The 6,215-nt window shown below is 42.1% G+C and overlaps 1 non-coding gene across 1 annotated transcript; it reads right to left on the bottom strand.

The window, feature by feature from the left end:
• Positions 1 to 5,696: 5,696 nt before the first annotated feature.
• Positions 5,697 to 5,827, bottom strand: LOC119467858. Its single transcript, XR_005196494.1, has one exon. It is a non-coding gene; the product is annotated as a small nucleolar RNA SNORA38 (small nucleolar RNA).
• Between the last annotated feature and the right edge of the window lie 388 nt (positions 5,828 to 6,215).

Below are 6,215 nucleotides of genomic sequence, written 5' to 3'. Positions count from 1 at the left end.
TTTATATGGAAAACTTTTTTTAAAAATAGAAAGCAAGATTTACTGAATATACTTGCTTGATATTCAGTAAATATATATAGCGATATACTGAAATATATTCAGTGAGTCTCACTTACTGAGAGATATACTGAATACTTAAGTATACTTACTAAGTCAGACTTACTGAATATACAGACTTGCTTGCTTTCACTTCCCTATATGTCACAAACATCTTTTCATGTCCTCATGTGTTTTGTAATATTCAAATGTCTGCAAGGTCATCAGTTGGAGAGCATTCTGTGTTTAGCTAATCCCCTATAGTCAAACCCATAGAATGTTTCCAATGGTTTATCATTATAGACCTGGCAGTAAACAAGCTTCACTAAGTCTCTCTGCACATCCCTGGAATAAATTTCTGGCAGTGGAATTTGTAGGTCAAAGTGTAAGCATACTTTTAAGGTTTTTGTTATATATTGTCAAATTGTTCTCTGGAAAAGTTGAGCCAATTTATATTCTCACAAATAATATCTGAACATGCCCCTTCCCTTGCACTTTGTCAACACTTGGAATTATTAAAAACAAAAAGGAAAAATCCCACTTTGATTCTGAATCTGCCCTGATTCCATAACCACACTCAGTACTCTGTAAGCCACACGTAGTGATCTCATTTCTTATGACTGAGTCTTCAATTAAAAAAGAGGGGAATGAACTAGATTAGGGACAGAAATTACTAGCACTGCCCCATCACATGCCCATGGCCAGCATCAATACTCAGTCTTGGCTAGGTGCAGTGGCTCACATCTGTAATCCTAACACTTTGGGAGGCCTTGGCAAAAGGATTGCTGGAGTTCAGGAGTTCAAGGCCAACTTGACCAACATAGCAAGACCCCCCATCTTAAAAAAAAAAATCTTGGCACTCTTTCCACTGGACTTGGACAAAGCTTCAGAATCTTGTTCATCTCAATCTTGCAGGCAACCATTACTAATGACATTGCTTATAAGAGGAAATTTCTCTTAATATAAGAATTTAAGCTGGGCACGGTGGCTCACTCATGTAATTCCAGCACTTTGAGAGGCCATGGCAGATGGATCACCTGATGTCAGGAGTTCGATACCAGCCTGGCCAACATGGTGAATCCCTGTCTCTACTAAAAATACAAAAATTAGCCAGGCATGGTGGTGCATGCTTGTAATTCTAGCTACTTGGGAGACTGAGGCAGGAGAATCGCTTGAACTTGGGAGGCGGAGGTTGCCGTGAGCTGATACCATGCCACTGCACTCCAGACTGGGTGAAACAGAGTGAGACTCTGTTTCAAAAAAAAATTACGGTTTTTTTTTTTTAGGTGTGAGAATAGTATCATGTGTATGTTTTTAAAGAAAGAGTCCTTATCTATTACAGCAGTGGTTTTCAGTTTTGACATTTTGCCTCCACACCCTTATGGTAGATTTCTGGAGTCATTTTTGGTTGTCAAATCTTGAGGGGGTGAAGCGAGGGGTGTGACTGGTGTCTAGTGGGTAGAGACCAGGAATGTTACTGAACGTCCTACAACACACAGTTCTGTCCCCACAACAAATAATTATTTAGCCCACACATCAATAGTGCTGAGGTCTAGAGACAAAGTTTTAGAGATACAGAATGAAACTTTTATGGGTAAAGTGATACAATGGGTAAGATTTGCTTCAAAATAATATGTGACAGAGGAAGCAGATGGAGGTATGAATGAATAGGACATTGATAGTTGTTGGGACCGGGTAAGGGAGGTTTGTTGTGTTCTGTTTCCTTTTAGATAAGTTTGAAATTCCCCATAATGAAGAAATTAAACATCTCCATGAGGTGCATTGCCACATCTTCTCTAAGAAGCCTCCTTTAACCTTCTCTGGTGGCTCCTGAACTTTTTCTGTTCTCATTCACAGGGAAGCTGTGAAGTAGGCAAAGTTTATTTTGGGTGTCCCTCTCTCTCTTCCTTCCCTACCACCAGAAGAGAGGTGACCAGGTTGAGGTTCCCCAGTCTCTTTAAAACTCTTTCTACTTCCTCATCACCAAAACAGGGACACGAAGGGAACTTGCTTACCTCATGGCGCTGCCCGGAGACTTGAGGTTACATCTTGTCTAGCATTACCAAAATTGTGATATTTTTCTCCACTTCATAATAGCACAGTCTTTGGTCTCGGTTGGAACTAAAGTCTTTTTTTTTTTAAAAAAAAAACAAAACAGCGTACCACTCTGTCACCCAGGCTGGAGTGCAGTGGTGCAATCGTGGCAGACTGCAGCCTCAGCCACTAGGTTTAGGTGATCTTCCCACCTCAGCCTCCTGAGTAGCTGGGACTACAGGCATGGGCCACCATGTGCAACTAAGTTTTTGTATTTTTTCGTAGACATGGGGTTTTGTGTGTTGTCCAGGCCAGTCGCAAACATCCGGAGTCCAAGCAATCCACCCATCTCGGCCTCCCAAAGTGCTGTGATTACAGGCATGAGTCACCGTGCCTGGCCTTGAACCAGTCTTTTAATTTCAGTATGATTTTAGCCTCATAGAATTAGTTGGAAAGTAATCCCTCCCTAGATTTTCCAGAAGAATTTGTATAGTATTGGTAAAATTTGTTCCTTACATGTTTGGTAGAATTCACATGTGAAGCCCTCTGGATCTGGATTTTTATTTGTGGAAAGGTTTTAAACTATACATTCAATTTGTTTAACAGATATAGGTCTATTTAGATTATTTATTTCTTCTCCAGTGGCTTTGGTAGTTTTTGTTTTTCAAGGAATTTGTCCATTTCATCTAAAGTTGTCAAAGATATTGGCACAAATTATTCTTGAATTTTCCTTACTATCCTTTTAATCTTTGTGATATCTCCTCCATCATTTCCTCTTTTTTTGTTTATTTGAGATGGAGTCTTGCTCTGTCACCCAGGTTGGAGTGCAGTGGTGTGATCTCGGCTCACTGCAGCCTCCTCCTCCTGGGTTCAAGTGATTGTCCTGCCTCAGTTTCCTGAGTAGCTGGGATTATAGGTGTGCATCACCATGCCCTGCTAATTTTTGTAGAGATGGGCTTTCACCGTGTTGGCCAGGCTGGTCTTGAACACCTGACTTCAAGTAATCCACCCGCCTCGGCATCCCAAGGTGCTGGGATTACAGGAGTGGACCACCATGCCTGGCCTTCTCTCTCATTTCTTTTCTTTTTATTTTGAGACAGAGTCTTACTCTGTCACACAGACTGGAGTGCAGTGGCACAATCTTGGCTCACTGCAACCTCTGCCTCCTGGGTTTAAGTAATTCTCCTGTCTCAGCCTCCCAAGTAGCTGGGATTACAGGCACCTGCCACCACACTCAGCTAATTTTTGTATTTTAGTAGAGACAGGGTTTCACCATGTTGGCCAGGCTGGCCTTGAACTCCTGACTATAGGTGATCTGCCTGCCTCAGCCTCCCAAAGTGCTGGGATTATAGGCATTAGTCACCATGCCTGGCCCTCTCTCATTTCTTAAGTTGGTAATTTATATCTGAATTAGAGTCTTTTAGATGACAAAAATTCAACAGGAAAATAGTACTCCTTTATTCACATGAGAACATCAACTTGAGTTTGAACTCTTTACTCTTGCACATTGTCATAGAATTGTTTCTTGTATTAGATTAATGTGGGAGGAGGCTCATGAAAAGGTGAAGGGAGAAAGTCAGATGAGGATCTGATTTGAAATCAGTCTCTGTCATTATTAAAGGAGGAAGTAGAGGTGTTGGTTGCATTGGGATCTTTTTGCATTCTGGGTTAGCTTCAGAGGATCAGGGAGTTTTGGTGAGGGTCATTGATGCCTATGTTCTGGGTCCTTTCCAAATCATTCTGTTAACCATCCTATTATTTTAGTAGCATGTGACCCTAAGTAATGTCTCCAGGCCTGCTTACTTCCAAGCTCTAGAGATTCTGACAACATTGACCAGCTCAGATCGTATTCTTGGTCTGCTTTTCCAGGAAGTATCTGGGGGCAGTTTGAAATAGTGGGAAAACCATGGCTTTTGGAGTGAGACAGACTTAAATTGAGAGTTTAGTTTTGCCATTCACTAGCTGTGAAACTACGGCAAGTTCTGAAAATTCTCTGAACTCTACTTTCCTCATGCAAAAAATAAGGATAATGACACTACTTCACAGTGTTCTGGGAATGTTTAAATGAGATAATAGCACATATCAAATTTGAGTGGATCTCAAAGTATGGTTCTTGGACCAGCAGTATTACCAATTACCATCACCTGGAAACTTATTAGAAATGCAAAACTGGCCGGGCATAGTGGCTCACGCCTGTAATCCAAGCACTTTGGAGGCCAAGGCGGGCGGATCACCTGAGGTTGGGAGTTCAAGACCAGTCTGACCAACATGGTGAAACCCCCGTCTTAAAAAAAAAAAAAAAAGAATTGCAAATCTTTGTTTGTTTTGTTTTTGAGATAGGTTCTTGTTCTGTTGCCTGGGCTAGAGTATAGTGATGAGCTCACAACTTACTGCAGCCTGGACCTCCTGGGTTCAAGCAATCCCCCCACTTCAGCCTCTCCAGTAGCTGGGACTACACGTGCATACCACCATACCAGGCTTATTTTTTTATTTTTTATTTTTGAGACAAAGTCTTGCTCCATTGCCCAGGCTAAAGTGCAGTGACACAATCTCAGCTCACTGCAACCTCTGCCTTCCGGGATCAAGCAATTCTCCTGCATCAGCCTCCCAAGTAGCTGGAACTACACATACCTGCCACCACGCCTGGCTAATTTTTGTGTTTTTAGTAGAGATGGGTTTCACCGTTTTGGTCAGGCTGGTCTCGAACTCCTGACCTCAGGTATTCACCCGCCTCAGCCTCCCAACGTGCTGGGATTACAGGTGTGAGCCACCGTTCCTGGCCTACTCAGCTTATTTTTTAATTTTTTTTTTTGTAGAGAGAAGGTCTCTCTATGTTACCCACGCTGGTCTTGAATTCCTGGGCTCAAGCAATTATCCTGCTTCAGCCTCTCAAAGTGCTGGGATTATAGGTGTGAGCCACCACACCTGGTTAAAATGCAAATTCTTGAGGTCTGCTCTAGACCTACTGAATCATAAATGCTGGGGGTGAGAGGCTAGCAATCTATGTTTTGTTTGTTATGTTTATTTTGTTTTTGTTATTGTTCTGAGACAGGGTTTTACTTTGTTGCTCAGGCTGGAGTGCAGTGGCACAATCATAGCTCGCTGGAACCTCAAACTCCTGGGCTCAAGCGATCCTCCCACCTCAGCCTTCACAGTAGCTGGAACCACAGGTGTGAACCACCATGCCTGGCTAATTAATTTTTTTTTTTTTTTAAATAGAGACGAGGTCTCGCTATGTTGCCAAGGTTGGCCTCAAACTCCTAGGCTCAAGCAATCCTCTCACTTCGGCCTTCCAAAGTGGTGAGATTACAGGCATGAACCACTGCACCAAGGCAACAATCTTGGTTTTAACAAGCTTTCCAGGTGATTCTGATGGCTGGCCAGGTTTGGGAGCTAGTGGATTAGTATGCTTGTTTTTTGTTTTTGAGAGGGAGTCTTGCTCTGTCATCCAGACTGGAGTGCAGTGGCACGATATTGGCTCGCTAAAACCTCTGTCTCCCTGGTTCAAGCAATTCTCGTGCCTCATCCTCCTAAGTAGCTGGGATTACAGGTGTGTGCCATCATGCCCAACTGATTTTTGTATTTCTTTTTTTTTTTCCTTTTTTTTTCTTTTTTTCTTTTTTCTTCTATGTGGGATGGTTGATATTGAGCCTGCGGGGAGCAAGCTGGCCCCAGATTTCTCCAAGTCCACATTTCTTTGCCCCCAATTCTTACATGTCCAAAGACAAGGAACTATAGACATGCCTTTGTAGGAGGGCCAATATCCCATAAGTTAAATAATATAAAATTAACAATACTTAAATACTGATATAAAGTCAATACATCTTATGTTACATGATAAAAGAATAAGAGAAGAAATAAATATGCGCATATATGCATAAACATATTCTAACAAAAGAGGGAGGAAATACTCATGGCAATTACAGACCTCATTTCTGTAATTGGTCATGTGATCTTAGATGGTATTTGTAAGTATCATCTTCTACCACGTATCCTGTGTTCTCTTTGTTTCCACCAAGCACTTTGGTTGGTCGTGATTCTTTACCTAACGTGATAACTAAAAACTAATTCCTGCCAGGTGCGGTGGCTCAAGCCTGTAATCCCAGCACTTTGGGAGGCCAAGGTGGGCAGATCACAAAGTCAGG

This window comes from Cebus imitator, unplaced genomic scaffold, assembly GCF_001604975.1.
Source record: "Cebus imitator isolate Cc_AM_T3 unplaced genomic scaffold, Cebus_imitator-1.0 Scaffold340, whole genome shotgun sequence".
In the NCBI taxonomy this organism is placed as follows: Eukaryota; Metazoa; Chordata; class Mammalia; order Primates; family Cebidae; genus Cebus; species Cebus imitator.
The sequence above is the reverse complement of the archived record's forward strand: the minus strand, read 5'-3'. Positions and strand labels throughout refer to the sequence as shown.